The following is a 7,169-nucleotide window of genomic DNA, read 5'->3' as shown; positions in this document are numbered from 1 at the left end:
TGAAGAAATTCAAAAAAGCGCGGGTAAACGGCGGGAGTAACTATGACTCTCTTAAGGCAGGGGCCTGCCTCGTAAGGCAGGGGCAGTGACGGTGCACACTGTATGGGCCCGGCGACCCCACCTTCCCGAGCTAGGAGACCAGGCGGTCTGTCGGCCGCTGGACCAGGCTCCATTGTAAGTGGTAGCTTGGAGAGGGAGACTTAGTCTCCAGTTTGGTGAAGAGGTACGTAGTGCCGTTAATCTGGAGGCCTGAAGGTCCTCCGGATCAGTAAATAGGAGGGAGGTTGGGCGGCCGTCAGGTCGCTTGGTCTCCTCAGTAAGTGCACCTACAACCTGGCAAGTCTAATGGCTACGAGTTGGTGACGTTTGGAACCTAGAAATTGGAAAAAAATTTTTTTTTTTTTCTCTTACAAATGGCTAGTAGTAAAGGTGCCTCGGACACAGAAGCTCCCGGCCCTGGATCTTCTGTGGCGGACATGTCCGCTGTGGATCGGAGGGCTAATGATGACGACCTTGGCATGATATCGGACAACGAGATTACTCAATGTGTGGACCTCCCTTTGGGCGGGCAGATTGAGTGCGTTGCGTGCAGCCTGTCTGGCCGTGGCAGGTCGTTCCTGCAGGCGTCGCAGTTTAAAGACCATGCAGAGGACCAACATCCAAGGATAAGAATCAAATGGAGGTGCGCCACATGTCATAAGGAATTTCCTAAATTACATGCATGTAGGTGCCACCTCCCAAAATGCAAAGGGCTGGTCCCTGGTAATGAATGTGAAGGGGTGATATGCGACGCCTGTGGAGGGCGATTTGCTACCAAGCGGGGTTTGTCTATGCATGAGTTGCATAGGCACCCGGAAATAAGGAATGAGAAAAGAAGGGCTGGCACCGCAAACCAGGGAGGTAGTAGACCAGGCAGAAGAGCCTCGGCCTGGTCAGAGGAGGAAACCGACCTCCTCGTCCGGCTGAACGAAAGGTTTAAAAGCCTTCGTCAGCCGAATGTCGCTATTAAACCTTTTCTCCCTGGAAAAACACTTAAGCAAATCAGCGATAAAAGGAGGCTCCTGCCCGTGCAAAGGGAGGAGGAAGCGGTCGATGAGGGCCCTTCGGAGGAGTCCTCCGACGGCAGCTCGTATGAGTCGGCCGCTGAAGAAGTAAGCCCCCAGCCCCTTTCCAGCCTGGAAAACTGGAAGGTGGTTATAAGGGGGGCCATTATGACCAGCCCGCTAGATGAGTCAAATCATTTTAAATATATTGAAAAAGCGATAGAGGAGCTGGCTGGTCGGGATGAGGTCGACGAGTCCGCTGTGAACGCCTTGCTGGAAAGCTTCACGAAGCGACTACAGGAAGGCGTTGAGGCGAGCAAAGGGCCCAACAAAGGCCGAGAAGCGGACTGTCAACCGAAGAAAAAGAGCAAGGGGACGAACAATAGGAGGAGGTTTGAATATGCCAGATATCAGGAGCTTTACAAGAAATGCCCCAGAAAGCTCCTGGATCTGGCGATAATGGGGAAGACCATCCAAGAGAAGGAGGTGGATCTTCCAGATAAGGAGGCAGTGGGGACACTGTACTCGGGTCTCTGGGGTGTAGTCGGACCCCAAACGAAAATTCCAGTGAAACAAGCTAGTAATCCAAAAATAGAAATGGACCAAATATGGGTACCCATCGCTGTGGGCGAGCTTGTGGAAAAATTAAAGAAAATAAAGAAGGATACAGCTGCAGGAGTGGACCAGATTAAAAAGATCCACTTGCGAAGGGCTGGGGCGCTGCTAACATTTGCCAAATTGTGCAATTTATTATTGCTGAGCCGAATCTACCCTGCGCAATGGAAGCTGAACCGTACAACGCTCATACCCAAAACGGGGAAGAGCGTGGCGGAAGTCAGCAACTGGAGGCCCATTACAATAGGCTCCTTGTTGGGTAGACTGTATTCGGCGATGATAGATAAGAGAATAAGAGGCACGATATCGCAACACCCGAGACAAAAGGGCTTTGTGAGGGAGGATGGCTGTAAAAATAATATAGCCATCCTCAGCAGCGCCCTAAGCCGAATGAAGGAGGCTACAGGCGGCGTAGTTACAGTCTTGGATATTTCCAAAGCTTTCGACACGGTTCCCCACAGCGTCCTGGGGGAGGCACTGGAAGCTAAAGGCGTTCCGGCAACCATCGGAAAGTATATACAAACAATGTACGATGGTTGTCGGACGGTTATACATTGTAGGAATAAAGAGACCCTATCAGTGTCCCTACTCAGAGGAGTTAAACAGGGGGATCCTTTGTCCCCGCTCCTCTTCAATCTAATAATTGAACCACTGGTTCGTATTATACAGGAGACATCGGAGGGCGTTGGGGTGGGAGACGAGAAGGTCTCCATTTTGGCATTCGCAGATGACCTTGTACTTCTGGCAAAAAATAAGACTGAGGCACAGAAACAATGTGAGAGGGTACAGGGTTATCTTAAGAAACTCAATATGAAAGCTGCGGCTGAAAAATGTAGCGCATTCCAAATTGCACGTCAGTGCAAAACGTGGTATATTAAAAACCCAGAATTAAAACTGGGTCTGGAGGCTGTACCGTACTCCGACCCCGAAATCACAATTAGATACTTGGGAGCCACGTTGGATCCCTGGAGGGGCCTGCGTCGCGTCGATCTCAAAGAAATTTCAGAGGCGACCAAATGCGTTGCGCGAATGAAACTAAAACCGGACCAAAAAGTTAACCTTATTAAAACGTACCTACTGCCCAGGTATGTACATAAATTGGTGGCAAATCCGCCTCCCTTGGGCCTCTTGGACCAGATAGACCATGAGGTAAAACAGACAATAAAGAAAATTCTGCATCTCCATCAGTCAACGACTGATGGAGTTATTTACTCCGATAAGAGTCATGGTGGTCTGGGGGTCCAGAGAATCGCTAATATCGTGAAATTGGCAAAATTAAGAAACGCGATTAAAATGAGGGAGGCCGTAGATGAGGCGGTTAGGTGTGCATACCTAGGGCAGGAAGGAATTATAAGGAAATACGCAACGTCGGTGGGCCTCAGTTGGCCCACAAGCCTTCAAGATATCGAGGGCGCGCGCAGGTCCCTCAGGAAGAGGGATACAGACAAATGGAGGCAGCTCGTCTCTCAAGGCCAGGGCATCAAGGAATTCTTTGGTGACAAAACCGGCAATGCCTGGCTTTACAACCCCAATTTATTGAGGCCGTCCAGATATCTGGACGCATTAAAACTGCGAACAAATACGTTCGGGACAAGGGTAGTACTTAGGAGAGCCAACAAAGACGTCGATCATAAATGTCGACGATGTGGCTCTCAGACCGAGACCTTGGGTCACATTCTGGGCCAATGTACCCATACCAAGGCAAAGCGTATAAAGCGCCATAACGAGATATGCAAGCTCGTGCTCAGCAAAGTGGCCAGGCACTGCGCTGTGTACGAGGAGCCGGTAATTAACGTTCTGGGGGAGCTACGAAAACCAGATTTGGTCATAAAAGACCATGACAAGGTTTACGTGGTGGACGTCACGGTACGTTATGAGGACCGTGACAATCTCCGGAACGCATACCGGGAAAAACAACAAAAATATCGGGAAACGGCAGAACACTTACGGATAAAAATGAACGCCTTGCAAGCTCAAGTAATCCCGATAGTGGTTGGGTGCAGAGGCGCAGTACCCAAGGAAACGGAGAGAAATTTGAAAACCCTAGGACTTGTAAGCAATGATGTCTTGACGGCCTCACTAATCGCACTCCGATCGTCGATTGAGATGGCGAACCAGTTCATTGACTACGATTACGTAATGTGATGGTTACATATATATTTTTTCTATTTATTTATTTATTTATTTACCTAGTTATTTATTTATTTATTGACGAGTCTAATGACTATCTTTATTATTTATTGACATATTTATTTATTTATTATTATTTATGGACCAAGCCTACGGGCCGGATAGAGTATTTATCGATAACGCAGTCGCAAGGCTAAGAAAAATTATAGTAAACGAACGAGGCAGCTGTCAGCTGATATATGCTATGTAGCCCGTCTCGGCCCTTTACACCGAGCGGTGCGAGTCCTGTTACATGTTTTGTGTACGCAGGGCGCGGGGCGGATTCTATGCATGCAGAATCCGGGGCGACGCCTCCGCGGGGCTTTCCCTGGGCGCACGCGTAGCGTGCGGCTAAGCTCGCCTCCCGAAAGGGTCCCCGTTCCTAATTTTTTCAAACCTGTGGGCAGATCGTTTGGCAGTGGAACTATGAAGTAGGCCCGACAATTTTTTTTTTTTTTTGTTTTCTAATGTGTAAATACCTTACGAGCAGGTATAGCTCGGAAGTCTACCTATCCTCGGATATGGTACAGGATATAGCCAAATGCCTCGTCATCTAATTAGTGACGCGCATGAATGGATTAACGAGATTCCCTCTGTCCCTATCTACTGGTGGGGAGTAATTCAAGGGCTAGGTCAATGAAGTAGGAATACGGAGACCAGAACCCGGGGTTGCAGGAGCAGGGGTAGAGCATCCCCTGGCTCACCGAAAGTCCAAAAATCGTCCATTACGGCCCAAACACGCTCAAACCGAGCCGGAGCTGGCACCGGCCTCGGCAATGACGAAACCACCCAAGCGGATGCTGCGTACTCCCACCTAGAAACATCTACAAACACAGTGGAAAGAGTGCGCAGCAAGTGAAGGAGCCACGGCGGGTAAAAATTATAAGCGACCGATCACCCGTCGTATTGAAAAATAAAGCAACACGCCGCTGGCACTTGGGAAAAAAAAGCAACAGAATTGTGAAGCTATCGAGCGAAAGTTTGGGCTGGGACTCAGGTGAGCCAAGGGTCGATGCTCCCCAGCCCGGCCGTTTTACTCGGGACATGATGCCCGAGGTCATGTTCAAGTTACGTTGCGTACCTCCACGCGGTCCCACTGGGGGTCCCGTGTCAAACGGGATCGCTAAACCGAACGTAGCGAAGCAGAGGGGGCAACTGCTGAGGTTTGTCCCCCCCGTGTTTGCCGTGCGGGGCGACCCGTGTCGTCGGAAAGGTGGGTCCTGGGATCTGAGGGGGCCCTGTCCTGCGGGAGAGTGTGCACCCAACACGTACCTTTGGCCACTGCTTCGACTAGACGGGCGGCTAGGCGAGAAAAGCAGCTCTTTGCCTAGTCAATCGGCTTGGAACGACCATACGTCTCGGCGAGTGGGTTCTATTTTGGGCGAGGAAGGGGACCTTGGAGTCCGGGGAGACCCGGTCGGCCTTGGAACGCGGACTATATCCTGGGTAATGTCCTAACCTGGCGGAGCCAGGTTCCATTTGAGGGTCCGAGGAGGCTGGGACATGCAGCGGGATGAAAAGACGAAACTAAATATGGCATCAATACAAACCCAAATCACAGACCAACCCGTGGTCGTTCTTGAGATTATCAAGAGCGACGCGGTAATAAAGAAGGAGGTCGACGATGCAGGTGCTCCCGGCACGTCGTCCCCAAAAACGAAGGAGAAGGAGGAAGCTGGGGAGGGACAGAAACACGCCTCTCCTAGCAAAGACTCAAGAGGCACGGCGAAGCCTGCGGGTGACAAAAACCCCGCGCCGCCTGTGCCAAGGAGAAAGCCAAAAGACGCGGTCAAGCCGCAAAAGCAGGATGGACCGGGTGTTCCCACCCGTAAAAATCCAAAGGAGCCGCGGGCCGTAAAGCCCAGTGCTCATAAAAAGTCGGAGGCCCACGGGAACATCCCACCGGGCCCGGGTGAAAAGCCTGGAGACTGGACAACGGTCTCCAGGAAGAAGAAGGCCGGCACAGCCATACCAGGCAAACCGGCCTCCGAGAAACGGGGCAAGGTACCGACGGAGGCGGTATCTGGGCCCAAAATACGGCCGCTCGATCTCATACGAGACGAAGCCTCGGCCGTGATCGCGGATGTCCGGAGCTTCTGCCTTCGACCGGAGTCGAAGGTAACAAAGGAGGCCGGTGGCCGTGTGATCGGCCAAACATCCGCGCTCTACGAGCTTGTCCAGGAACTGCTCATTCGCAGCAGCTTCCTCGAAGGGCAGCTCGCCGCGGTGCGCCAGGACTCCAAGGAGTCCCTCAAGGCGGCCGTAGAGAGCGTGGCGCAGAGGACGCTGAAGGCGGTGAGCCGCCCAGATGCGAAATCTGCGACGGTAACAAAGGTGTCGACCTACGCAGATGCGGTTAAGGTCGTTAGCAAAAGAGTCTCCTCAGACGCGGTGATGCCACCCCGAAACGCGGTGCGCATATTCCCGCCGAAAGGAAAGAAGCAGAACAGTGACGTAACAAAAAACACTGTTCTGTCTGTCGTTAAGCCTACCAAGGCCAAGATCCGCGTTACAGCGGTTCGACGCATCCACTCAGGTGGCATAGTCGTCGAGACCGAACGCGAAGAAGACCTGAAGGCCTTCACGAATTCTGCGGAACTGAAAGGAGTGGGTCTTTCAGTTTCCGTACAAACGAAGAGGAAGCCTACACTTATAGTGTACGACGTTCCTCGCAAGGTTACAAAGGAGGAGGTTGTATCCAGTATTTGGAAACAAAACCTCAGTGAAATGACACAGGGGGAAGTGTCATCCGCCTTGAAAGTCCGGTTTGCAACCGGGCCCAAGGCGAATAACGCAAAAACGACCAACTGGGTCATTGAGTGCAGCCCGCAGGTTCGCCTGCGGCTCAAAGAAAGAGGCCGAGTATACATCGGATGGTCGTCTTGCCGTGTGCAGGACTACGTTGCGGTGGCTCGGTGCTTTAAGTGCCAGAGGTTTGGCCACATGGCCAAACACTGTAAAACCAAAGAGGAGATATGCGGACATTGTGCTAGAGGTGGGCACACGATCAGCTCCTGCAAGAGTTTGAACAAGACCCCGGTCTGTTCAAACTGCAAGGCTAGGGGCAAAAGACATGACCATCGGTCGAAAGACAAGTCCTGCGCGTCCTATCAGGTCGCGCTGGAACAAGCTATAGCTCGGACCGATTATGGCGGGCAAAAATAAACGAAATAAAACCGAGAGCATCCCTCTGAGACAATACCGGGTCGTGCAGCATAACATGCGACGAGCCCGGATTGTTCTTGATGAGGTGAGGGAGTTGATGCACTCGCGAAAGATCGATGTGCTGCTCGCGCAGGAGCCCTATTCCCAAGAGGGTACCGTCCCTGGGCTGGGGCTTGC

General features: G+C 51.8%; 1 pseudogene; it reads left to right on the top strand.

The window, feature by feature from the left end:
* Nucleotides 1-176, top strand: part of LOC143154647 (large subunit ribosomal RNA) — a 2,878-nt pseudogene extending 2,702 nt beyond the window's left edge.
* Nucleotides 177-7,169: the final 6,993 nt, after the last annotated feature.

The sequence above is a fragment of the Ptiloglossa arizonensis genome, unplaced genomic scaffold, assembly GCF_051014685.1.
Source record: "Ptiloglossa arizonensis isolate GNS036 unplaced genomic scaffold, iyPtiAriz1_principal scaffold0341, whole genome shotgun sequence".
Lineage (NCBI taxonomy): Eukaryota > Metazoa > Arthropoda > Insecta > Hymenoptera > Colletidae > Ptiloglossa > Ptiloglossa arizonensis.
Note: the sequence above shows the minus strand (reverse complement) of the source record. Positions and strands in the feature narration are given on the sequence as shown.